Source organism: Pseudophryne corroboree, unplaced genomic scaffold (genome assembly GCF_028390025.1).
Source record: "Pseudophryne corroboree isolate aPseCor3 unplaced genomic scaffold, aPseCor3.hap2 scaffold_396, whole genome shotgun sequence".
Classification (NCBI taxonomy): domain Eukaryota; kingdom Metazoa; phylum Chordata; class Amphibia; order Anura; family Myobatrachidae; genus Pseudophryne; species Pseudophryne corroboree.
In genome coordinates this window covers 210,308-233,380 of record NW_026970037.1, presented here as the reverse complement: position 1 = coordinate 233,380, position 23,073 = coordinate 210,308, and the positions used below count along the sequence as shown (strand labels likewise).

The 23,073-nt window shown below is 49.9% G+C and overlaps 28 non-coding genes and 5 pseudogenes across 28 annotated transcripts; 15 read left to right on the top strand and 18 right to left on the bottom strand.

Moving 5' to 3' along the window:
• The first annotated feature begins 829 nt into the window (after positions 1-829).
• LOC135023270 (U1 spliceosomal RNA) lies at positions 830-993 on the top strand. The gene has a single exon (XR_010220270.1). It is a non-coding gene; the product is annotated as a U1 spliceosomal RNA (small nuclear RNA).
• Positions 994-1,145: 152 nt separating this feature from the next.
• On the top strand, positions 1,146-1,281 carry LOC135023206 (U1 spliceosomal RNA; annotated as a pseudogene).
• A 701-nt stretch (positions 1,282-1,982) lies between these two features.
• Positions 1,983-2,146, top strand: LOC135023017 (U1 spliceosomal RNA). The gene has a single exon (XR_010220026.1). It is a non-coding gene; the product is annotated as a U1 spliceosomal RNA (small nuclear RNA).
• A 152-nt stretch (positions 2,147-2,298) lies between these two features.
• LOC135023173 (U1 spliceosomal RNA) lies at positions 2,299-2,461 on the top strand. Its single transcript, XR_010220178.1, has one exon. It is a non-coding gene; the product is annotated as a U1 spliceosomal RNA (small nuclear RNA).
• A 674-nt stretch (positions 2,462-3,135) lies between these two features.
• LOC135023258 (U1 spliceosomal RNA) lies at positions 3,136-3,299 on the top strand. Its single transcript, XR_010220260.1, has one exon. It is a non-coding gene; the product is annotated as a U1 spliceosomal RNA (small nuclear RNA).
• A 152-nt stretch (positions 3,300-3,451) lies between these two features.
• On the top strand, positions 3,452-3,587 carry LOC135023294 (U1 spliceosomal RNA; annotated as a pseudogene).
• Positions 3,588-4,288: 701 nt separating this feature from the next.
• Positions 4,289-4,452, top strand: LOC135023102 (U1 spliceosomal RNA). Its single transcript, XR_010220110.1, has one exon. It is a non-coding gene; the product is annotated as a U1 spliceosomal RNA (small nuclear RNA).
• A 152-nt stretch (positions 4,453-4,604) lies between these two features.
• Positions 4,605-4,767, top strand: LOC135023223 (U1 spliceosomal RNA). The gene has a single exon (XR_010220225.1). It is a non-coding gene; the product is annotated as a U1 spliceosomal RNA (small nuclear RNA).
• Positions 4,768-5,441: 674 nt separating this feature from the next.
• LOC135023078 (U1 spliceosomal RNA) lies at positions 5,442-5,605 on the top strand. Its single transcript, XR_010220087.1, has one exon. It is a non-coding gene; the product is annotated as a U1 spliceosomal RNA (small nuclear RNA).
• A 151-nt stretch (positions 5,606-5,756) lies between these two features.
• Positions 5,757-5,919, top strand: LOC135023138 (U1 spliceosomal RNA). The gene has a single exon (XR_010220144.1). It is a non-coding gene; the product is annotated as a U1 spliceosomal RNA (small nuclear RNA).
• A 674-nt stretch (positions 5,920-6,593) lies between these two features.
• On the top strand, positions 6,594-6,757 carry LOC135023016 (U1 spliceosomal RNA). The gene has a single exon (XR_010220025.1). It is a non-coding gene; the product is annotated as a U1 spliceosomal RNA (small nuclear RNA).
• A 152-nt stretch (positions 6,758-6,909) lies between these two features.
• Positions 6,910-7,072, top strand: LOC135023320 (U1 spliceosomal RNA). The gene has a single exon (XR_010220296.1). It is a non-coding gene; the product is annotated as a U1 spliceosomal RNA (small nuclear RNA).
• A 674-nt stretch (positions 7,073-7,746) lies between these two features.
• Positions 7,747-7,910, top strand: LOC135023425 (U1 spliceosomal RNA). Its single transcript, XR_010220378.1, has one exon. It is a non-coding gene; the product is annotated as a U1 spliceosomal RNA (small nuclear RNA).
• A 152-nt stretch (positions 7,911-8,062) lies between these two features.
• Positions 8,063-8,198, top strand: LOC135023307 (U1 spliceosomal RNA; annotated as a pseudogene).
• Positions 8,199-9,053: 855 nt separating this feature from the next.
• Positions 9,054-9,216, bottom strand: LOC135023141 (U1 spliceosomal RNA). The gene has a single exon (XR_010220147.1). It is a non-coding gene; the product is annotated as a U1 spliceosomal RNA (small nuclear RNA).
• A 468-nt stretch (positions 9,217-9,684) lies between these two features.
• LOC135023208 (U1 spliceosomal RNA) lies at positions 9,685-9,847 on the top strand. The gene has a single exon (XR_010220211.1). It is a non-coding gene; the product is annotated as a U1 spliceosomal RNA (small nuclear RNA).
• An 821-nt stretch (positions 9,848-10,668) lies between these two features.
• LOC135023185 (U1 spliceosomal RNA) lies at positions 10,669-10,831 on the bottom strand. The gene has a single exon (XR_010220189.1). It is a non-coding gene; the product is annotated as a U1 spliceosomal RNA (small nuclear RNA).
• A 152-nt stretch (positions 10,832-10,983) lies between these two features.
• LOC135023053 (U1 spliceosomal RNA) lies at positions 10,984-11,147 on the bottom strand. Its single transcript, XR_010220062.1, has one exon. It is a non-coding gene; the product is annotated as a U1 spliceosomal RNA (small nuclear RNA).
• Positions 11,148-11,821: 674 nt separating this feature from the next.
• LOC135023158 (U1 spliceosomal RNA) lies at positions 11,822-11,984 on the bottom strand. Its single transcript, XR_010220163.1, has one exon. It is a non-coding gene; the product is annotated as a U1 spliceosomal RNA (small nuclear RNA).
• A 142-nt stretch (positions 11,985-12,126) lies between these two features.
• LOC135023071 (U1 spliceosomal RNA) lies at positions 12,127-12,290 on the bottom strand. Its single transcript, XR_010220080.1, has one exon. It is a non-coding gene; the product is annotated as a U1 spliceosomal RNA (small nuclear RNA).
• A 674-nt stretch (positions 12,291-12,964) lies between these two features.
• On the bottom strand, positions 12,965-13,127 carry LOC135023222 (U1 spliceosomal RNA). Its single transcript, XR_010220224.1, has one exon. It is a non-coding gene; the product is annotated as a U1 spliceosomal RNA (small nuclear RNA).
• Positions 13,128-13,279: 152 nt separating this feature from the next.
• On the bottom strand, positions 13,280-13,443 carry LOC135023101 (U1 spliceosomal RNA). Its single transcript, XR_010220109.1, has one exon. It is a non-coding gene; the product is annotated as a U1 spliceosomal RNA (small nuclear RNA).
• A 671-nt stretch (positions 13,444-14,114) lies between these two features.
• LOC135023156 (U1 spliceosomal RNA) lies at positions 14,115-14,277 on the bottom strand. Its single transcript, XR_010220161.1, has one exon. It is a non-coding gene; the product is annotated as a U1 spliceosomal RNA (small nuclear RNA).
• Positions 14,278-14,429: 152 nt separating this feature from the next.
• LOC135023083 (U1 spliceosomal RNA) lies at positions 14,430-14,593 on the bottom strand. The gene has a single exon (XR_010220092.1). It is a non-coding gene; the product is annotated as a U1 spliceosomal RNA (small nuclear RNA).
• Positions 14,594-15,291: 698 nt separating this feature from the next.
• On the bottom strand, positions 15,292-15,427 carry LOC135023336 (U1 spliceosomal RNA; annotated as a pseudogene).
• A 152-nt stretch (positions 15,428-15,579) lies between these two features.
• On the bottom strand, positions 15,580-15,743 carry LOC135023100 (U1 spliceosomal RNA). Its single transcript, XR_010220108.1, has one exon. It is a non-coding gene; the product is annotated as a U1 spliceosomal RNA (small nuclear RNA).
• Positions 15,744-16,417: 674 nt separating this feature from the next.
• On the bottom strand, positions 16,418-16,580 carry LOC135023268 (U1 spliceosomal RNA). Its single transcript, XR_010220268.1, has one exon. It is a non-coding gene; the product is annotated as a U1 spliceosomal RNA (small nuclear RNA).
• Positions 16,581-16,732: 152 nt separating this feature from the next.
• LOC135023423 (U1 spliceosomal RNA) lies at positions 16,733-16,896 on the bottom strand. The gene has a single exon (XR_010220376.1). It is a non-coding gene; the product is annotated as a U1 spliceosomal RNA (small nuclear RNA).
• A 674-nt stretch (positions 16,897-17,570) lies between these two features.
• Positions 17,571-17,733, bottom strand: LOC135023205 (U1 spliceosomal RNA). Its single transcript, XR_010220209.1, has one exon. It is a non-coding gene; the product is annotated as a U1 spliceosomal RNA (small nuclear RNA).
• Positions 17,734-17,885: 152 nt separating this feature from the next.
• On the bottom strand, positions 17,886-18,049 carry LOC135023040 (U1 spliceosomal RNA). The gene has a single exon (XR_010220048.1). It is a non-coding gene; the product is annotated as a U1 spliceosomal RNA (small nuclear RNA).
• A 698-nt stretch (positions 18,050-18,747) lies between these two features.
• LOC135023293 (U1 spliceosomal RNA) lies at positions 18,748-18,883 on the bottom strand (annotated as a pseudogene).
• A 152-nt stretch (positions 18,884-19,035) lies between these two features.
• On the bottom strand, positions 19,036-19,199 carry LOC135023028 (U1 spliceosomal RNA). The gene has a single exon (XR_010220037.1). It is a non-coding gene; the product is annotated as a U1 spliceosomal RNA (small nuclear RNA).
• Positions 19,200-22,439: 3,240 nt separating this feature from the next.
• LOC135023424 (U1 spliceosomal RNA) lies at positions 22,440-22,603 on the bottom strand. Its single transcript, XR_010220377.1, has one exon. It is a non-coding gene; the product is annotated as a U1 spliceosomal RNA (small nuclear RNA).
• Between the last annotated feature and the right edge of the window lie 470 nt (positions 22,604-23,073).

Genomic DNA, 23,073 nt, shown 5'->3' with positions numbered 1-23,073 from the left:
GTGAGCTGTGCTGGCTCCTGCACAGTGACAGGGCATGGCCACCCAGCATGACGCCTCCCTTCTTGACCATGCTGTAATTGCAGTCGCACTGCAGTTCAGCGTGATCATAAAAAATGGTGTAGGCTCCTGCTGGTGCAGGCTGTAGAGAAAAGCTGCTGTGACCACGCCCCCTGTGTCTCCTCCGTTGCAGACCCCATTTTGAAGCCTTGCCCCCGGACTAAGAGAAAAGTATGCCCTTGCGCACTATCCTGACTTCTCCTCCCGTCTGCTTAATTTGTGCCTTCCAACGCACAATGCGAACAACAGGTGGTGCTGCAGGGCCCACACCCTTTTACTTGCCTTACAGAACAGCTCTGGAGCTGTTACAGTGCCCAGCTGCTGCAAGAAATCAGCTTGAATGCTTCAGGGGATGGGGCATGGCCAACATGAGCCCCACACCAAAGGAGGGTGGGGGTGTTTAATGCGAACTAGGGGTCATCCAAGCACTGCAAAAGGCCGCCATGCCCTGCATGCCCCTTTTCTCTTTTCATATGCAGATGAGGGTTCCAGTCAACTTTGGCCCACTGCTTGGATAACATCACCGTATGCAAATCCGTCTGCTGCAGACCTTCCCCAAGGAGTGCTTGTACTAGTTGTTGCATATGGTTTGATATTTGATGGTGCTTCAGTATTAGGCAGCCTTCCGCCCTCCCATGTTCATCTGAAAAGATGTGGTCTCCCTGCAGTTGTTGTCCCCAGATGAGAGTTCCCTTGTGCTGCCTCAGTTGAATCTCCTTTACTTGACAGAGATGTGCCTGAGCAGCGGCCCTCACCAGCCCTATCCCAAATCATACTTATTTTGCATAGGAGATACCATGGTCATGAAGATTGTTCTCCCAGGGTGAGGTTCATTCATTGCATTCTGGGTATGCTGACCCCTGTGATTTTCCCAAATGTGGGAAACTCGACTGCATTATTTGTGGTAGTGGGGGACTGTGTTTGTGCTTTCCTCTGGTCAGCTCTGGTAAAAGTCAGATTTCTTTGTCTCAGATCTTCCTCTAGCCTTGTTCTTCTTTCGAGAGTTCCCTTGTGCTGCCTCAGTTGGATCTCTTTCACTTGACAGGGGGGTGCCCGAACAGCGACCCTCCCCAGCTCTAGCCCAACTCCTACTTACCTGCCAGGTGAGATACTATGATCATGAAGGTGCTTCTCCCAGGGCAAGGCTCACCCATTGCACTCTGGGTGTGCTGCCCCTGCGATTTCCCCAAATGTGGGAAACTTGACTGCATAATTTGTGTTTCCCCTCGTCGGCTCTCGTATAATTCAGATCTCTTTGTCTCAGGTCTCTCTCCAGCCTAGTTTGCTGTCTGTTTCCACTTCTCTTTTCTTCAACCGCTCCCTTCTATACCCTTGTGCACTATCCTGACTTCTCCTCCCGTCTGCTTACTTTGTGCCTTCCAATGCACAATGCAAACTACAGGTAGTGCTGCAGGGCCCACACCCTTTTACTTGCCTTACAGAGCAGCTCTGGAGCTGTTACAGTGCCCAGCTGCTGCAAGAAATCAGCTTGAATGCTTCAGGGGATGGGGCATGGCCAACATGAGCCCCACACCAAAGGAGGGTGGAGGTGTTTAATGCGAACTAGGGGTCATCCAAGCACCGCAAAAGGCCGCCATGCCCTGCACGCCCCTTTTCTCTTTTCATATGCAGATGAGGGTTGAAGCCAACTTTGACCCACTGCTTGGATGACATCACCGTATGCAAATCCGTCTTCTGCAGAACTTCCCCCAGGAATGCTTGCACTAGTTGTTGCATTTGGTTTGTTGTTTGGGGGTGCTTCAGTATTAGGCAGCCTTCTGCCCTCCCATGTTCATCTGAAAATATGTGTTCTCCCTGCAGTTGTTGTCCCCAGATGAGAGTTCCCTTGTGCTGCCTCAGTTGAATCTCCTTTACTTGACAGAGATGTGCATGAGCAGCGGCCCTCCCCAGCCCTATTCCAAATCATACTTATTTTGCATAGGAGATACCATGGTCATGAAGATTGTTCTCCCAGGGTGAGGTTCATTCATTGCATTTTGGGTATGCTGACCCCTGTGATTTCCCCAAATGTGGGAAACTTGACTGCATTATTTGTGGTAGTGGGGGACTGTGTTTGTGCTTTCCTCTGGTCAGCTCTGGTAAAAGTCAGATTTCTTTGTCTCAGATTTTCCTCTAGCCTTGTTCTTCTTTCGAGAGTTCCATTGTGCTGCCTCAGTTGGATCTCCTTCACTTGACAGGGGGGTACCCGAGCAGCGACCCTCCCCAGCTCTAGCCCAACTCCTACTTACCTGCCAGGTGAGATACTATGATCATGAAGGTGCTTCTCCCAGGGCAAGGCTCACCCATTGCACTCTGGGTGTGCTGCCCCTGCGATTTCCCCAAATGTGGGAAACTTGACTGCATAATTTGTGTTTCCCCTGGTCGGCTCTCGTATAATTCAGATCTATTTGTCTCAGGTCTCTCTCCAGCCTAGTTTGCTGTCTGTTTCCACTTCTCTTTTCTTCAGCCGCTCCCTTCTATACCCTTGTGCACTATCCTGACTTCTCCTCCCGTCTGCTTACTTTGTGCCTTCCAATGCACAATGCAAACTACAGGTAGTGCTGCAGGGCCCACACCCTTTTACTTGCCTTACAGAGCAGCTCTGGAGCTGTTACAGTGCCCAGCTGCTGCAAGAAATCAGCTTGAATGCTTCAGGGGATGGGGCATGGCCAACATGAGCCCCACACCAAAGGAGGGGGGAGGTGTTTAATGCGAACTAGGGGTCATCCAAGCACTGCGAAAGGCCGCCATGCCCTGCATGCCCCTTTTCTCTTTTCATATGCAGATGAGGGTTCCAGTCAACTTTGGCCCACTGCTTGGATAACATCACCGTATGCAAATCCGTCTGCTGCAGACCTTCCCCCAGGAGTGCTTGTACTAGTTGTTGCATATGGTTTGATATTTGATGGTGCTTCAGTATTAGGCAGCCTTCCGCCCTCCCATGTTCATCTGAAAAGATGTGGTCTCCCTGCAGTTGTTGTCCCCAGATGAGAGTTCACTTGTGCTGCCTCAGTTGAATCTCCTTTACTTGACAGAGATGTGCCTGAGCAGCTGCCCTCACCAGCCCTATCCCAAATCATACTTATTTTGCATAGGAGATACCATGGTCATGAAGATTGTTCTCCCAGGGTGAGGTTCATTCATTGCATTCTGGGTATGCTGACCCCTGTGATTTTCCCAAATGTGGGAAACTCGACTGCATTATTTGTGGTAGTGGGGGACTGTGTTTGTGCTTTCCTCTGGTCAGCTCTGGTAAAAGTCAGATTTCTTTGTCTCAGATCTTCCTCTAGCCTTGTTCTTCTTTCGAGAGTTCCCTGGTGCTGCCTCAGTTGGATCTCCTTCACTTCACAGGGGGGAACCCGAGCAGCGACCCTCCCCAGCATTAGCCCAACTCCTACTTACCTGCCAGGTGAGATACTATGATCATGAAGGTGCTTCTCCCAGGGCAAGGCTCAACCATTGCACTCTGGGTGTGCTGCTCCTGCGATTTCCCCAAATGTGGGAAACTTGACTGCATAATTTGTGTTTCCCCTCGTCGGCTCTCGTATAATTCAGATCTCTTTGTCTCAGGTCTCTCTCCAGCCTAGTTTGCTGTCTGTTTCCACTTCTCTTTTCTTCAGCCGCTCCCTTCTATACCCTTGTGCACTATCCTGACTTCTCCTCCCGTCTGCTTACTTTGTGCCTTCCAATGCACAATGCAAACTACAGGTAGTGCTGCAGGGCCCACACCCTTTTACTTGCCTTACAGAGCAGCTCTGGAGCTGTTACAGTGCCCAGCTGCTGCAAGAAATCAGCTTGAATGCTTCAGGGGCTGGGGCATAGCCAACATGAGCCCCACACCAAAGGAGGGTGGAGGTGTTTAATGCAAACTAGGGGTCAGCCAAGCGCCGCAAAAGGCCACCATGCCCTGCACGCCCCTTTTCTCTTTTCATATGCAGACGAGGGTTGAAGCCAACTTTGACCCACTGCTTGGATGACATCACCATATGCAAATCCATCTGCGGCAGGCCTTCCCCCAGGAATGCTTGCACTAGTTGTTGCATTTGGTTTGTTGTTTGGGGGTGCTTCAGTATTAGGCAGCCTTCTGCCCTCCCATGTTCATCTGAAAATATATGTTCTCCCTGCAGTTGTTGTCCCAAGATGAGAGTTCCCTTGTGCTGCCTCAGTTGAATCTCCTTTACTTGACAGAGATGTGCATGAGCAGCGGCCCTCCCCAGCCCTATTCCAAATCATACTTATTTTGCATAGGAGATACCATGGTCATGAAGATTTTTCTCCCAGGGTGAGGTTCATTCATTGCATTTTGGGTATGCTGACCCCTGTGATTTCCCCAAATGTGGGAAACTTGACTGCATTATTTGTGGTAGTGGGAGACTGTGTTTGTGCTTTCCTCTGGTCAGCTCTGGTAAAAGTCAGATTTCTTTGTCTCAGATTTTCCTTTAGCCTTGTTCTTTTTTCGAGAGTTCCCTTGTGCTGCCTCAGTTGGATCTCCTTCACTTTACAGGGGGGTACCCGAGCAGCGACCCTCCCCAGCTCTAGCCCAACTCCTACTTACCTGCCAGGTGAGATACTATGATCATGAAGGTGCTTCTCCCAGGGCAAGGCTCACCCATTGTACTCTGGGTGTGCTGCTCCTGCGATTTCCCCAAATGTGGGAAACTTGACTGCATAATTTGTGTTTCCCCTGGTCGGCTCTCGTATAATTCAGATCTCTTTGTCTCAGGTCTCTCTCCAGCCTAGTTTGCTGTCTGTTTCCACTTCTCTTTTCTTCAGCCGCTCCCTTTTATACCCTTGTGCACTATCCTGACTTCTCCTCCCGTCTGCTTACTTTGTGCCTTCCAATGCACAATGCAAACTACAGGTAGTGCTGCAGGGCCCACACCCTTTTACTTGCCTTACAGAGCAGCTCTGGAGCTGTTACAGTGCCCAGCTGCTGCAAGAAATCAGCTTGAATGCTTCAGGGGATGGGGCATGGCCAACATGAGCCCCACACCAAAGGAGGGTGGAGGTGTTTAATGCGAACTAGGGGTCATCCAAGCACCGCAAAAGGCCGCCATGCCCTGCACGCTCCTTTTCTCTTTTCATATGCAGATGAGGGTTGAAGCCAACTTTGACCCACTGCTTGGATGACATCACCGTATGCAAATCCGTCTTCTGCAGAACTTCCCCCAGGAATGCTTGCACTAGTTGTTGCATTTGGTTTGTTGTTTGGGGGTGCTTCAGTATTAGGCAGCCTTCTGCCCTCCCATGTTCATCTGAAAATATGTGTTCTCCCTGCAGTTGTTGTCCCCAGATGAGAGTTCCCTTGTGCTGCCTCAGTTGAATCTCCTTTACTTGACAGAGATGTGCCTGAGCAGCGGCCCTCCCCAGCTCTATCCCAAATCATACTTATTTTGCATAGGAGATACCATGGTCATGAAGATTATTCTCCCAGGGTGAGGTTCATTCATTGCATTATGGGTATGCTGACCCCTGTGATTTCCCCAAATGTGGGAAACTCGACTGCTTTATTTGTGGTAGTGGGGGACTGTGTTTGTGTTTTCCTCTGGTCAGCTCTGGTAAAAGTCAGATTTCTTTGTTCAGATCTTCCTCTAGCCTTGTTCTTCTTTCGAGAGTTCCCTTGTGCTGCCTCAGTTGGATCTCCTTCACTTGACAGGGGGGTGCCCAAGCAGAGACCCTCCCCAGCTCTAGCCCAACTCCTACTTACCTGCCAGGTGAGATACTATGATCATGAAGGTGCTTCTCCCAGGGCAAGGCTCACCCATTGCACTCTGGGTGTGCTGCCCCTGCGATTTCCCCAAATGTGGGAAACTTGACTGCATAATTTGTGTTTCCCCTGGTCGGCTCTCGTGTAATTCAGATCTCTTTGTCTCAGGTCTCTCTCCAACCTAGTTTGCTGTCTGTTTCCACTTCTCTTTTCTTCAGCCGCTCCCTTCTATACCCTTGTGCACTATCCTGACTTCTCCTCCCGTCTGCTTACTTTGTGCCTTCCAATGCACAATGCAAACTACAGGTAGTGCTGCAGGGCCCACACCCTTTTACTTGCCTTACAGAGCAGCTCTGGAGATGTTACAGTGCCCAGCTGCTGCAAGAAATCAGCTTGAATGCTTCAGGGGATGGGGCATGGCCAACATGAGCCCCACACCAAAGGAGGGTGGAGGTGTTTAATGCGAACTAGGGGTCATCCAAGCACCGCAAAAGGCCGCCATGCCCTGCACGCTCCTTTTCTCTTTTCATATGCAGATGAGGGTTGAAGCCAACTTTGACCCACTGCTTGGATGACATCACCGTATGCAAATCCGTCTTCTGCAGAACTTCCCCCAGGAATGCTTGCACTAGTTGTTGCATTTGGTTTGTTGTTTGGGGGTGCTTCAGTATTAGGCATCCTTCTGCCCTCCCATGTTCATCTGAAAATATGTGTTCTCCCTGCAGTTGTTGTCCCCAGATGAGAGTTCCCTTGTGCTGCCTCAGTTGAATCTCCTTTACTTGACAGAGATGTGCATGAGCAGCGGCCCTCCCCAGCCCTATTCCAAATCATACTTATTTTGCATAGGAGATACCATGGTCATGAAGATTGTTCTCCCAGGGTGAGGTTCATTCATTGCATTTTGGGTATGCTGACCCCTGTGATTTCCCCAAATGTGGGAAACTTGACTGCATTATTTGTGGTAGTGGGGGACTGTGTTTGTGCTTTCCTCTGGTCAGCTCTGGTAAAAGTCAGATTTCTTTGTCTCAGATTTTCCTCTAGCCTTGTTCTTCTTTCGAGAGTTCCCTTGTGCTGCCTCAGTTGGATCTCCTTCAGTTTACAGGGGGGTACCCGAGCAGCGATCCTCCCCAGCTCTAGCCCAACTCCTACTTACCTGCCAGGTGAGATACTATGATCATGAAGGTGCTTCTCCCAGGGCAAGGCTCACCCATTGCACTCTAGGTGTGCTGCTCCTGCGATTTCCCCAAATGTGGGAAACTTGACTGCATAATTTGTGTTTCCCCTGGTCGGCTCTCGTATAATTCAGATCTCTTTGTCTCAGGTCTCTCTCCAGCCTAGTTTGCTGTCTGTTTCCACTTCTCTTTTCTTGAGCCGCTCCCTTCTATGCCCTTGCGCACTATCCTGACTTCTCCTCCTGTCTGCTTACTTTGTGCCTTCCAACGCACAATGCGAACTACAGGTAGTGCTGCAGGGCCCACACCCTTTTACTTGCCTTACAGAGCAGCTCTGGAGCTGTTACAGTGCCCAGCTGCTGCAAGAAATCAGCTTGAATGCTTCAGGGGCTGGGGCATAGCCAACATGAGCCCCACACCAAAGGAGGGTGGAGGTGTTTAATGCAAACTAGGGGTCAGCCAAGTGCCGCAAAAGGCCACCATGCCCTGCACGCCCCTTTTCTCTTTTCATATGCAGACAAGGGTTGAAGCCAACTTTGACCCACTGCTTGGATGACATCACCATATGCAAATCCATCTGCGGCAGGCCTTCCCCCAGGAATGCTTGCACTAGTTGTTGCATTTGGTTTGTTGTTTGGGGGTGCTTCAGTATTAGGCAGCTTTCTGCCCTCCCATGTTCATCTGAAAATATATGTTCTCCCTGCAGTTGTTGTCCCCAGATGAGAGTTCCCTTGTGCTGCCTCAGTTGAATCTCCTTTACTTGACAGAGATGTGCATGAGCAGCGGCCCTCCCCAGCCCTATTCCAAATCATACTTATTTTGCATAGGAGATACCATGGTCATGAAGATTTTTCTCCCAGGGTGAGGTTCATTCATTGCATTTTGGGTATGCTGACCCCTGTGATTTCCCCAAATGTGGGAAACTCAACTGCATTATTTGTGGTAGTGGGGGACTGTGTTTGTGCTTTCCTCTGGTCAGCTCTAGTAAAAGTCAGATTTCTTTGTCTCACATTTTCCTCTAGCCTTGTTCTTCTTTCGAGAGTTCCCTTGTGCTGCCTTTGTTGGATCTCCTTCACTTTACAGGGGGGTACCCGAGCAGCGACCCTCCCCAGCTCTAGCCCAACTCCTACTTACCTGCCAGGTGAGATACTATGATCATTAAGGTGCTTCTCCCAGGGCAAGGCTCACCCATTGTACTCTGGGTGTGCTGCTCCTGCGATTTCCCCAAATGTGGGAAACTTGACTGCATAATTTGTGTTTCCCCTCGTCGGCTCTCGTATAATTCAGATCTCTTTGTCTCAGGTCTCTCTCCAGCCTAGTTTGCTGTCTGTTTCCACTTCTCTTTTCTTCAGCCGCTCCCTTCTATACCCTTGTGCACTATCCTGACTTCTCCTCCCGTCTGCTTACTTTGTGCCTTCCAATGCACAATGCAAACTACAGGTAGTGCTGCAGGGCCCACACCCTTTTACTTGCCTTACAGAGCAGCTCTGGAGCTGTTACAGTGCCCAGCTGCTGCAAGAAATCAGCTTGAATGCTTCAGGGGCTGGGGCATAGCCAACATCAGCCCCACACCGAAGGAGGGTGGAGGTGTTTAATGCAAACTAGGGGTCAGTCAAGCGCCGCAAAAGGCCACCATGCCCTGCACGCCCCTTTTCTGTTTTCATATGCAGATGAGGGTTGAAGCCAACTTTGACCCACTGCTTGGATGACATCACCATATGCAAATCCATCTGCGGCAGGCCTTCCCCCAGGAATGCTTGCACTAGTTGTTGCATTTGGTTTGTTGTTTGGGGGTGCTTCAGTATTAGGCAGCCTTCTGCTGCACCCTGCTTTGGTGTGGGGCTCATGTTGGCCATGCCCCATCCCCTGAAGCTTTCAAGCAGATTTCTTGCAGCAGCTGGGCACTGTAACAGCTCAAGAGCTGCTCTGTAAGGCAAGTAAAAGGGTGTGGGCCCTGCAGCACTACCTGTAGTTTGCATTGTGCATTGGAAGGCACAAAGTAAGCAGACGGGAGGAGAAGTCAGGATAGTGCACAAGGGTATAGAAGGGAGCGGCTGAAGAAAAGAGAAGTGGAAACAGACAGCAAACTAGGCTGGAGAGAGATCTGAGACAAAGAGATCTGAATTATACGATAGCCGACCAGGGGAAACACAAATTATGCAGTCAAGTTTCCCACATTTGGGGAAATCGCAGGGGCAGCACACCCAGAGTGCAATGGGTGAGCCTTGCCCTGGGAGAAGCACCTTCATGATCATAGTATCTCACCTGGCAGGTAAGTATGAGTTGGGCTAGAGCTGGGGAGGGTCGCTGCTCGGGCACCCCCCTGTTAAGTGAAGGAGATCCAACTGAGGCAGCACAAGGGAACTCTCAAAAGAAGAACAAGGCTAGAGGAAGATCTGAAACAAAGAAATCTGACTTTTACCAGAGCTGACCAGAAGAAAACACAAACACAGTCCCCCACTACCACAAATAAAGCAGTCGAGGTGAGGTTCATTCATTGCATTTTGGGTATGCTGACCCCTGTGATTTCCCCAAATGTGGGAAACTCGACTGCTTTATTTGTTGTAGTGGGGGACTGTGTTTGTGTTTTCTTCTGGTCAGCTCTGGTAAAAGTCAGATTTCTTTGTTTCAGATCTTCCTCTAGCCTTGTTCTTCTTTTGAGAGTTCCCTTGTGCTGCCTCAGTTGGATCTCCTTCACTTAACAGGGGGGTGCCCGAGCAGCGACCCTCCCCAGCTCTAGCCCAACTCCTACTTACCTGCCAGGTGAGATACTATGATCATGAAGGTGCTTCTCCCAGGGCAAGGCTCACCCATTGCACTCTGGGTGTGCAGCCCCTGCGATTTCCCCAAATGTGGGAAACTTGACTGCATAATTTGTGTTTCCCCTGGTCGGCTCTCGTATAATTCAGATCTCTTTGTCTCAGATCTCTCTCCAGCCTAGTTTGCTGTCTGTTTCCACTTCTCTTTTCTTCAGCCGCTCCCTTCTATACCCTTGTGCACTATCCTGACTTCTCCTCCCGTCTGCTTACTTTGTGCCTTCCAATGCACAATGCAAACTACAGGTAGTGCTGCAGGGCCCACACCCTTTTACTTGCCTTACAGAGCAGCTCTGGAGCTGTTACAGTGCCCAGCTGCTGCAAGAAATCTGCTTGAATGCTTCAGGGGATGGGACATGGCCAACATGAGCCCCACACCAAAGGAGGGTGGAGCAGAAGGCTGACTAATACTGAAGCACCCCCAAACAACAAACCAAATGCAACAACTAGTGCAAGCATTCCTGGGGGAAGGCCTGCCGCAGATGGATTTGCATATGGTGATGTCATCCAAGCAGTGGGTCAAAGTTGGCTTCAACCCTCGTCTGCATATGAAAACAGAAAAGGGGCATGCAGGGCATGGTGGCCTTTTGCGGCGCTTGACCGACCCCTAGTTTGCATTAAACACCTCCACCCTCCTTCGGTGTGGGGCTCTTGTTGGCTATGCCCCAGCCCCTGAAGCATTCAAGCTGATTTCTTGCAGCAGCTGGGCACTGTAACAGCTCCAGAGCTGCTCTGTAAGGCAAGTAAAAGGGTGTGGGCCCTGCAGCACTACCTGTAGTTTGCATTGTGCATTGGAAGGCACAAAGTAAGCAGACGGGAGGAGAAGTCAGGATAGTGCACAAGGGTATAGAAGGGAGCGGCTGAAGAAAAGAGAAGTGGAAACAGACAGCAAACTAGGCTGGAGAGAGACAAAGAGATCTGAATTATACGAGAGCCGACCAGGGGAAACACAAATTATGCAGTCAAGTTTCCCACATTTGGGGAAATCGCAGGAGCAGCACACCCAGAGTGCAATGGGTGAGCCTTGCCCTGGGAGAAGCACCTTCATGATCATAGTATCTCACCTGGCAGGTAAGTAGGAGTTGGGCTAGAGCTGGGGAGGGTCGCTGCTCGGGTACCCCCCTGTCAAGTGAAGGAGATCCAACTGAGGCAGCACAAGGGAACTCTCGAAAGAAGAACAAGGCAAGAGGAAAATCTGAGACAAAGAAATCTGACTTTTACCAGAGCTGACCAGAGGAAAGCACAAACACAGTCCCCCACTACCACAAATAATGCAGTTGAGTTTCCCACATTTGGGGAAATCACAGGGGTCAGCATACCCAAAATGCAATGAATGAACCTCACCCTGGGAGAACAATCTTCATGACCATGGTATCTCCTATGCAAAATAAGTATGATTTGGAATAGGGCTGGGGAGGGCCGCTGCTCTGGCACATCTCTGTCAAGTAAAGGAGATTCAACTGAGGCAGCACAAGGGAACTCTCATCTGGGGACAACAACTGCAGGGAGAACACATATTTTCAGATGAACATGGGAGGGCAGAAGGCTGCCTAATACTGAAGCACCCCCAAACAACAAACCAAATGCAACAACTAGTGCAAGCATTCCTGGGGGAAGTTCTGCAGAAGACGGATTTGCATACGGTGATGTCATACAAGCAGTGGGTCAAAGTTGGCTTCAACCCTCATCTGCATATGAAAAGAGAAAAGGGGCGTGCAGGGCATGGCGGCCTTTTGCGGTGCTTGGATGACCCCTAGTTCGCATTAAACACCTCCACCCTCCTTTGGTGTGGGGCTCATGGTGGCCATGCCCCATCCCCTGAAGCATTCAAGCAGATTTCTTGCAGCAGCTGGGCACTGTAACAGCTCCAGAGCTGCTCTGTAAGGCAAGTAAAAGGGTGTGGGCCCTGCAGCACTACCTGTAGTTTGCATTGTGCATTGGAAGGCACAAAGTAAGCAGACGGGAGGAGAAGTCAGGATAGTGCACAAGGGTATAGAAGGGAGCGGCTGAAGAAAAGAGAAGTGGAAACAGACAGCAAACTAGGCTGGAGAGAGACCTGAGACAAAGAGATCTGAATTATACGAGAGCCGACCAGGGGAAACACAAATTATGCAGTCAAGTTTCCCACATTTGGGGAAATCGCAGGGGCAGCACACCCAGAGTGCAATGGGTGAGCCTTGCCCTGGGAGAAGCACCTTCATGATCATAGTATCTCACCTGGCAGGTAAGTAGGAGTTGGGCTAGAGCTGGGGAGGGTCTCTGCTCGGGCACCCCCCTGTCAAGTGAAGGAGATCCAACTGAGGCAGCACAAGGGAACTCTCAAAAGAAGAACAAGGCTCTGAAACAAAGAAATCTGACTTTTACCAGAGCTGACCAGAGGAAAACACAAACACAGTCCCCCACTACCACAAATAAAGCAGTCGAGTTTCCCACATTTGGGGAAATCACAGGGGTCAGCATACCCAGAATGCAATGAATGAACCTCACCCTGGGAGAATAATCTTCATGACCATGGTATCTCCTATGCAAAATAAGTATGATTTGGGATAGAGCTGGGGAGGGCCGCTGCTCAGGCACATCTCTGTCAAGTTAAGGAGATTCAACTGAGGCAGCACAAGGGAACTCTCATCTAGGGACAACAACTGCAGGGAGAACACATATTTTCAGATGAACATGGGAGGGCAGACGGCTGCCTAATACTGAAGCACCCCCAAACAACAAACCAAATGCAACAACTAGTGCAAGCATTCCTGGGGGAAGGCCTGCCGCAGATGGATTTGCATATGGTGATGTCATCCAAGCAGTGGGTCAAAGTTGGCTTCAACCCTCGTCTGCATATGAAAACAGAAAAGGGGCGTGCAGGGCATGGTGGCCTTTTGCTGCGCTTGTCTGACCCCTAGTTTGCATTAAACACCTCCACCCTTCTTCGGTGTGGGGCTCATGTTGGCTATGCCCCAGCCCCTGAAGCATTCAAGCTGATTTCTTGCAGCAGCTTGGCACTGCAACAGCTCCAGAGCTGCTCTGTAAGGCAAGTAAAAGGGTGTGGGCCCTGCAGCACTACCTGTAGTTTGCATTGTGCATTGGAAGGCACAAAGTAAGCAGACGGGAGGAGAAGTCAGGATAGTGCACAAGGGTATAGAAAGGAGCGGCTGAAGAAAAGAGAAGTGGAAACAGACAACAAACTAGGCTGGAGAGAGACCTGAGACAAAGAGATCTGAATTATACGAGAGCCGACCAGGGGAAACACAAATTATGCAGTCAAGTTTCCCACATTTGGGGAAATCGCAGGAGCAGCACACCCAGAGTACAATGGGTGAGCCTTGCCCTGGGAGAAGCACCTTCATGATCATAGTATCTCACCTGGCAGGTAAGTAGGAGTTGGGCTAGAGCTGGGGAGGGTCGCTGCTCGGGTACCCCCCTGTAAAGTGAAGGAGATCCAACTGAGGCAGCACAAGGGAACTCTCGAAAGAAGAACAAGGCTAAAGGAAAATCTGAGACAAAGAAATCTGACTTTTACCAGAGCTGACCAGAGGAAAGCACAAACACAGTCTCCCACTACCACAAATAATGCAGTCAAGTTTCCCACATTTGGGGAAATCACAGGGGTCAGCATACCCAAAATGCAATGAATGAACCTCACCCTGGGAGAAAAATCTTCATGACCATGGTATCTCCTATGCAAAATAAGTATGATTTGGAATAGGGCTGGGGAGGGCCGCTGCTCATGCACATCTCTGTCAAGTAAAGGAGATTCAACTGAGGCAGCACAAGGGAACTCTCATCTTGGGACAACAACTGCAGGGAGAACATATATTTTCAGATGAACATGGGAGGGCAGAAGGCTGCCTAATACTGAAGCACCCCCAAACAACAAACCAAATGCAACAACTAGTGCAAGCATTCCTGGGGGAAGGCCTGCCGCAGATGGATTTGCATATGGTGATGTCATCCAAGCAGTGGGTCAAAGTTGGCTTCAACCCTCGTCTGCATATGAAAAGAGAAAAGGGGCGTGCAGTTCATGGTGGCCTTTTGCGGCGCTTGGCTGACCCCTAGTTTGCATTAAACACCTCCACCCTCCTTTGGTGTGGGGCTCATGTTGGCTATGCCCCAGCCCCTGAAGCATTCAAGCTGATTTCTTGCAGCAGCTGGGCACTGTAACAGCTCCAGAGCTGCTCTGTAAGGCAAGTAAAAGGGTCTGGGCCCTGCAGCACTACCTGTAGATCGCATTGTGCGTTGGAAGGCACAAAGTAAGCAGACAGGAGAAGTCAGGATAGTGCGCAAGGGCATAGAAGGGAGCGGCTCAAGAAAAGAGAAGTGGAAACAGACAGCAAACTAGGCTGGAGAGAGACCTGAGACAAAGAGATCTGAATTATACGAGAGCCGACCAGGGGAAACACAAATTATGCAGTCAAGTTTCCCACATTTGGGGAAATCGCAGGGGCAGCACACCCAGAGTGCAATGGGTGAGCCTTGCCCTGGGAGAAGCACCTTCATGATCATAGTATCTCACCTGGCAGGTAAGTAGGAGTTGGGCTAGAGCTGGGGAGGGTCGCTGTTCGGGCACCCCCCTGTCAAGTGAAAGAGATCCAACTGAGGCAGCACAAGGGAACTCTCGAAAGAAGAACAAGGCTAGAGGAAGATCTGAGACAAAGAAATCTGACTTTTTCCAGAGCTGACCAGAGGAAAGCACAAACACAGTCCCCCACTACCACAAATAATGCAGTCGAGTTTCCCACATTTGGGGAAATCACAGGGGTCAGCATACCCAGAATGCAATGAATGAACCTCACCTTGGGAGAACAATCTTCATGACCATGGTATCGCCTATGCAAAATAAGTATGATTTGGGATAGGGCTGGGGAGGGCCGCTGCTCAGGCACATCTCTGTCAAGTAAAGGAGATTCAACTGAGGCAGCACAAGGGAACTCTCATCTGGGGACAACAACTGCAGGGAGAACACATATTTTCAGATGAACATGTGAGGGCAGAAGGCTGCCTAATACTGAAGCACCCCCAAACAACAAACCAAATGCAACAACTAGTGCAAGCATTCCTGGGGGAAGGCCTGCAGCAGATGGATTTGCATATGGTGATGTCATCCAAGCAGTGGGTCAAAGTTGGCTTCAACCCTCGTCTGCATATGAAAAGAGAAAAGGGGCGTGCAGGGCATGGCGGCCTTTTGCAGCGCTTGGATGACCCCTAGTTCGCATTACACACCTCCACCCTCCTTCGGTGTGGGGCTCATGTTGGCTATGCCCCAGCCCCTGAAGCATTCAAGCTGATTTCTTGCAGCAGCTGGGCACTGTAACTGCTCCAGAGCTACTCTGTAAGGCAAGTAAAAGGGTGTGGGCCCTGCAGCACTACCTGTAGTTCGCATTGTGCGTTGGAAGGCACGAAGTAAGCAGACGGGAGAAGTCAGGATAGTGCGCAAGGGCATAGAAGGGAGCGGCTCAAGAAAAGAGAAGTGGAAACAGACAGCAAACTAGGCTGGAGAGAGACCTGAGACAAAGAGATCTGAATTATACGAGAGCCGACGAGGGGAAACACAAATTATGCAGTCACGTTTCCCACATTTGGGGAAATCGCAGGAGCAGCACACCCAGAGTGCAATGGTTGAGCCTTGCCCTGGGAGAAGCACCTTCATGATCATAGTATCTCACCTGGCAGGTAAGTAGGAGTTGGGCTAGAGCTGGGGAGGGTCGCTGCTCGGGTTCCCCCCTGTGAAGTGAAGGAGATCCAACTGAGGCAGCACCAGGGAACTCTCGAAAGAAGAACAAGGCTAGAGGAAGATCTGAGACAAAGAAATCTGACTTTTACCAGAGCTGACCAGAGGAAAGCACAAACACAGTCTCCCACTACCACAAATAATGCAGTCAAGTTTCCCACATTTGGGGAAATCACAGGGGTCAGCATACCCAAAATGCAATGAATGAACCTCACCCTGGGAGAAAAATCTTCATGACCATGGTATCTCCTATGCAAAATAAGTATGATTTGGAATAGGGCTGGGGAGGGCCGCTGCTCATGCACATCTCTGTCAAGTAAAGGAGATTCAACTGAGGCAGCACAAGGGAACTCTCATCTTGGGACAACAACTGCAGGGAGAACATATATTTTCAGATGAACATGGGAGGGCAGAGGACTGCCTAATACTGAAGCACCCCCAAACAACAAACCAAATGCAACAACTAGTGCAAGCATTCCTGGGGGAAGGCCTGCCGCAGATGGATTTGCATATGGTGATGTCATCCAAGCAGTGGGTCAAAGTTGGCTTCAACCCTCGTCTGCATATGAAAAGAGAAAAGGGGCGTGCAGGGCATGGTGGCCTTTTGCGGCGCTTGGCTGACCCCTAGTTTGCATTAAACACCTCCACCCTCCTTTGGTGTGGGGCTCATGTTGGCTATGCCCCAGCCCCTGAAGCATTCAAGCTGATTTCTTGCAGCAGCTGGGCACTGTAACAGCTCCAGAGCTGCTCTGTAAGGCAAGTAAAAGGGTGTGGGCCCTGCAGCACTACCTGTAGTTCGCATTGTGCGTTGGAAGGCACAAAGTAAGCAGACAGGAGGAGAAGTCAGGATAGTGCGCAAGGGCATAGAAGTAAGCGGCTCAAGAAAAGAGAAGTGGAAACAGACAGCAAACTAGGCTGGAGAGAGATCTGAGACAAAGAGATCTGAATTATACGAGAGCCGACCAGGGGAAACACAAATTATACAGTCAAGTTTCCCACATTTGGGGAAATCGCAGGAGCAGCACACCCAGAGTGCAATGGGTTAGCCTTGCCCTGGGAGAAGCACCTTCATGATCATAGTATCTCACCTGGCAGGTAAGTAGGAGTTGGGATAGAGCTGGGGAGGGTCGCTGCTAGGGTACCCCCCTGTAAAGTGAAGGAGATCCAATTAAGGCAGCACAAGGGAACTCTCGAAAGAAGAACAAGGCTAGAGGAAAATCTGAGACAAAGAAATCTGACTTTTACCAGAGCTGACCAGAGGAAAGCACAAACACAGTCCCCCACTACCACAAATAATGCAGTTGAGTTTCCCACATTTGGGGAAATCACAGGGGTCAGCATACCCAAAATGCAATGAATGAACCTCACCCTGGGAGAAAAATCTTCATGACCATGGTATCTCCTATGCAAAATAAGTATGATTTGGAATAGGGCTGGGGAGGGCCGCTGCTCATGCACATCTCTGTCAAGTAAAGGAGATTTAACTGAGGCAGCACAAGGGAACTCTCATCTGGGGACAACAACTGCAGGGAGAACACATATTTTCAGATGAACATGGGAGGGCAGAAGGCTGCCTAATACTGAAGCACCCCCAAACAACAAACCAAATGCAACAACTAGTGCAAGCATTCCTGGGGGAAGTTCTGCAGAAGACGGATTTGCATACGGTGATGTCATCCAAGCAGTGGGTCAAAGTTGGCTTCAACCCTCATCTGCATATGAAAAGAGAAAAGGGGCGTGCAGGGCATGGCGGCCTTTTGCGGTGCTTGGATGACCCCTGGTTCGCATTAAACACCTCCACCCTCCTTTGGTGTGGGGCTCATGTTGGCCATGCCCCATCCCCTGGAGCATTCAAGCTGATTTCTTGCAGCAGCTGGGCACTGTAACAGCTCCAGAGCTGCTCTGTAAGGCAAGTAAAAGGGTGTGGGCCCTGCAGCACTACCTGTAGTTTGCATTGTGCATTGGAAGGCACAAAGTAAGCAGACGGGAGGAGAAGTCAGGATAGTGCACAAGGGTATAGAAGGGAGCGGCTGAAGAAAAGAGAAGTGAAAACAGACAGCAAACTAGGCTGGAGAGAGACCTGAGACAAAGAGATCTGAATTATACGAGAGCCGACCAAGTGAAACACAAATTATGCAGTCAAGTTTCCCACATTTGGGGAAATCGCAGGGGCAGCACACCCAGAGTGCAATGGGTGAGCCTTGCCCTGGGAGAAGCACCTTCATGATCATAGTATCTCACCTGGCAGGTAAGTAGGAGTTGGGCTAGAGCTGGGGAGGGTCGCTGTTCGGGCACCCCCCTGTCAAGTGAAAGAGATCCAACTGAGGCAGCACAAGGGAACTCTCGAAAGAAGAACAAGGCTAGAGGAAGATCTGAGACAAAGAAATCTGACTTTTTCCAGAGCTGGCCAGAGGAAAGCACAAACACAGTCCCCCACTACCACAAATAATGCAGTCGAGTTTCCCACATTTGGGGAAATCACAGGGGTCAGCATACCCAGAATGCAATGAATGAACCTCACCCTGGGAGAACAATCTTCATGACCATGGTATCGCCTATGCAAAATAAGTATGATTTGGGATAGGGCTGGGGAGGGCCGCTGCTCAGGCACATCTCTGTCAAGTAAAGGAGATTCAACTGAGGCAGCACAAGGGAACTCTCATCTGGGGACAACAACTGCAGGGAGAACACATATTTTCAGATGAACATGTGAGGGCAGAAGGCTGCCTAATACTGAAGCACCCCCAAACAACAAACCAAATGCAACAACTAGTGCAAGCATTCCTGGGGGAAGGCCTGCAGCAGATGGATTTGCATATGGTGATGTCATCCAAGCAGTGGGTCAAAGTTGGCTTCAACCCTCGTCTGCATATGAAAAGAGAAAAGGGGCGTGCAGGGCATGGCGGCCTTTTGCAGCGCTTGGATGACCCCTAGTTTGCATTACACACCTCCTCCCTCCTTCTGTGTGGGGCTCATGTTGGCTATGCCCCAGCCCCTGAAGCATTAAAGCTGATTTCTTGCAGCAGCTGGGCACTGTAACTGCTCCAGAGCTACTCTGTAAGGCAAGTAAAAGGGTGTGGGCCCTGCAGCACTACCTGTAGTTCGCATTGTGCGTTGGAAGGCACGAAGTAAGCAGACGGGAGAAGTCAGGATAGTGCGCAAGGGCATAGAAGGGAGCGGCTCAAGAAAAGAGAAGTGGAAACAGACAGCAAACTAGGCTGGAGAGAGACCTGAGACAAAGAGATCTGAATTATACGAGAGCCGACGAGGGGAAACACAAATTATGCAGTCAAGTTTCCCACATTTGGGGAAATCGCAGGAGCAGCACACCCAGAGTGCAATGGTTGAGCCTTGCCCTGGGAGAAGCACCTTCATGATCATAGTATCTCACCTGGCAGGTAAGTAGGAGTTGGGCTAGAGCTGGGGAGGGTCGCTGCTCGGGTTCCCCCCTGTGAAGTGAAGGAGATCCAACTGAAGCAGCACCAGGGAACTCTCGAAAGAAGAACAAGGCTAGAGGAAGATCTGAGACAAAGAAATCTGACTTTTACCAGAGCTGACCAGAGGAAAGCACAAACACAGTCCCCCACTACCACAAATAATGCAGTCGAGTTTCCCACATTTGGGAAAATCACAGGGGTCAGCATACCCAGAATGCAATGAATGAACCTAACCCTGGGAGAACAATCTTCATGACCATGGTATCTCCTATGCAAAATAAGTATGATTTGGGATAGGGCTGGTGAGGGCCGCTGCTCTGGCACATCTCTGTCAAGTAAAGGAGATTCAACTGAGGCAGCACAAGGGAACTCTCATCTGGGGACAACAACTGCAGGGAGACCACATCTTTTCAGATGAACATGGGAGGGCGGAAGGCTGCCTAATACTGAAGCACCATCAAATATCAAACCATGGCCCTCATTCCGAGTTGATCGCTCGCAAGGCGATTTTAGCAGAGTTACACACGCTAAGCCGCCGCCTACTGGGAGTGAATCTTAGCTTCTTAAAATTGCGACCGATGTATTCGCAATATTGCGATTACAAACTACTTAGCAGTTTCAGAGTAGCTTCAGACTTACTCTGCATCTGCGATCAGTTCAGTGCTTGTCGTTCCTGGTTTGACGTCACAAACACTCCCAGAGTTCGCCCAGACACTCCCCCGTTTCTCCGGCCACTCCTGCGTTTTTTCCGGAAACTGTAGCGTTTTTTCCCACACGCCCATAAAACGGCCTGTTTCCGCCCAGTAACACCCATTTCCTGTCAATCACATTACGATCGCCGGAGCGAAGAAAAAGCCGTGAGTAAAAATACTTTCTTCATTGTAAAATTACTTGGCGCAGTCGCAGTGCGAATATTGCGCATGCGTACTAAGCAGAATTTCACTGCGATGCGATGAAATTTACAGAGCGAACGACTCGGAATGAGGGCCCATATGCAACAACTAGTACAAGCACTCCTGGGGGAAGGTCTGCAGCAGACGGATTTGCATACGGTGATGTAAATCCAAGCAGTGGGCCAAAGTTGACTGGAACCCTCATCTGCATATGAAAAGAGAAAAGGGGCATGCAGGGCATGGCGGCCTTTTGCAGTGCTTGGATGACCCCTAGTTCGCATTAAACACCCCCACCCTCCTTTGGTGTGGGGCTCATGTTGGCCATGCCCCATCCCCTGATGCATTCAAGCTGATTTCTTGCAGCAGCTGGGCACTGTAACAGCTCCAGAGCTGTTCTGTAAGGCAAGTAAAAGTGTGTGGGCCCTGCAGCACCACCTGTTGTTCGCATTGTGCGTTGGAAGGCACAAATTAAGCAGACGGGAGGAGAAGTCAGGATAGTGCGCAAGGGCATTCTTTTCTCTTAGTCCGGGGGCAAGGCTTCAAAATGGGGTCTGCAACGGAGGAGACACAGGGGGCGTGGTCACAGCAGCTTTTCTCTACAGTCTGCACCAGCAGGAGCCTACACCATTTTTTATGATCACGCTGAACTGCAGTGCGACTGCAATTACAGCATGGTCAAGAAGGGAGGCGTCATGCTGGGTGGCCATGCCCTGTCACTGTGCAGGAGCCAGCACCGCTCACACACTAGTCCCCGGGTGCAGCCCCCAACCCCCGGGACACCCGGAGCAACAAAATGTAGATTCAGGCCACCAGGCCACGCCCCTACCTATGAAACCATGCCTCCTTTTTACCATTGCGCTGTTTATCTGCGCGCACTGCATTACAATCTCCCTCGCCACCTCTCTGGGTGTCACCAGTGATAGTGACACCTCTGCCATGCTTGTAGCAGCTGGTCCTAAGATCTACGCCTCAAGCCCTGAGTGTTTGCCCTTGTGACTTGTTGATCATCATAGCGAAGCAGATGCTTACAGAAAACTGCAGGGGCTTAGATTGAAAATAAAAACAATTGATGGGTATAAGGTAGAGAGGAGTGGGTTCGGTTCTCCGAGAACCGAATTCCCCACGAACTCCACGTGGTTTACATTGGTCCGAGGCAGGCTCGGTTGTTCCTGCCTGACTCGGAAAACCTGAACAAGGGAAAATGTCATCATCCCGCTGTCAGATTCTCGTGAGATTCGGATTCCATATAAAAAGCTGCGCGTTGCTGCAATTTTTACTCGTGCATTGAAGAGAGAGCGGAGAGGACGTGGCTATGTTCTCTCAGTGGAAATCTCAATATCAGTGCTCAGTATCAGTGGTTACTTATTGCTGCTCAGTAATACTAGTAGTGTGTCTCTCCTGCTCAGTGTCAGTTCTCAGTAGTATCCTCATCAGTGCTCAGTATCACTGCTCATTGTCTTGTGCTGCATTGTGGTGCTCAGCATACTACAGTACATTACTAATAGTCCAGTGCTGCATCTTGCTGCTCAGTGTCAGTTCTAGTATCCTCATCAGTGCTCACTATCACTGCTCATTGCATTGTGGTGTTCTGTATACTACAGTAACATAGTAATATAGTATATATAGAGGAGCGGGTTCGGTTCTCCGAGAACCGAATTCCCGACGAACTCCACGTGGTTTACACTGGTCCGAGGCAGGCTCAGTTGTTCCTGCCTGACTCGGAAAACCTGAACAAGGGAAAATGTCATCATCCCGCTGTCGGATTCTCGCGAGATTCGGATTCCATATAAAGAGCTGCGCGTTGCCACCATTTTTACTCGTGCATTGAAGAGAGAGCGGAGAGGACGTGGCTATGTTCTCTCAGTGGAAATCTCAATATCAGTGCTCAGTATCAGTGGTTACTTATTGCTGCTCAGTAATACTAGTAGTGTGTCTCTCCTGCTCAGTGTCAGTTCTCAGTAGTATCCTCATCAGTGCTCAGTATCACTGCTCATTGTCTTGTGCTGCATTGTGGTGCTCAGCATACTACAGTACATTACTAATAGTCCAGTGCTGCATCTTGCTGCTCAGTGTCAGTTCTAGTATCCTCATCAGTGCTCACTATCACTGCTCATTACATTGTGGTGTTCTGTATACTACAGTAACATAGTAATATAGTAACATATGGTAACATAGTTTTTGAGGTTGAATAGAGGCAAATTGCCCATCGTGTTCAACCTGTTTTAAGTTGTGATGATTCTACATACTTGCTGAATAATGTTTTATGACTAGTTAGCTACTATAACTCATGTTACCCCCGGATTAACCATGTTGATATTTTAAGTATTATAACCTTGGATAGCTTTTTCATTCAGAAATGTATCCATTCCTTTTTTAAATCCAATTACAGAGTCCGCCATTACCACCTTCCCTGGCAGGGAATTCCACATCCTGATTGCCCTAACAGTGAAGATCATAGTATCTCACCTGGCAGGTAAGTAGGAGTTGGGCTAGAGCTGTGGAGGATTGCTGCTCGGGCACCCCCTGTCAAGTGAAGGAGATCCAACTGAGGCAGCACAAGGGAACTCTCGAAAGAAGAACAAGGCTAGAGGAAGATCTGAGACAAAGAAATCTGACTTTTACCAGAGCTGACCAGAGGAAAGCACAAACACAGTCCCCCACTACCACAAATAATGCAGTCGAGTTTCCCACATTTGGGGAAATCACAGGGGTCAGCATACCCAGAGTGCAATGAATGAACCTCACCCTGGGAGAACAATCTTCATGACCATGGTATCTCCTATGCAAAATAAGTATGATTTGGGATAGGGCTGGGGAGGGCCGCTGCTCAGGCACATCTCTGTCAAGTAAAGGAGATTCAACTGAGGCAGCACAAGGGAACTCTCATCTGGGGACAACAACTGCAGGGAGAACACATATTTTCAGATGAACATGGGAGGGCAGAAGGCTGCCTAATACTGAAGCACCCCCAAACAACAAACCAAATGCAACTACTAGTGCAAGCATTCCTGGGGGAAGGCCTGCAGCAGACGGATTTGCATATGGTGATGTCATCCAAGCAGTGGGTCAAAGTTGGCTTCAACCCTCGTCTGCATATGAAAATAAAAAAGGGGTGTGCAGGGCATGGCTGCCTTTTGCGGCGCTTGGATGACCCCTAGTTCGCATTAAACACCTCCACCCTCCTTCGGTGTGGGGCTCATGTTGGCTATGCCCCAGCCCCTGAAGCATTCAAGCTGATTTCTTGCAGCAGCTGGGCACTGTAACAG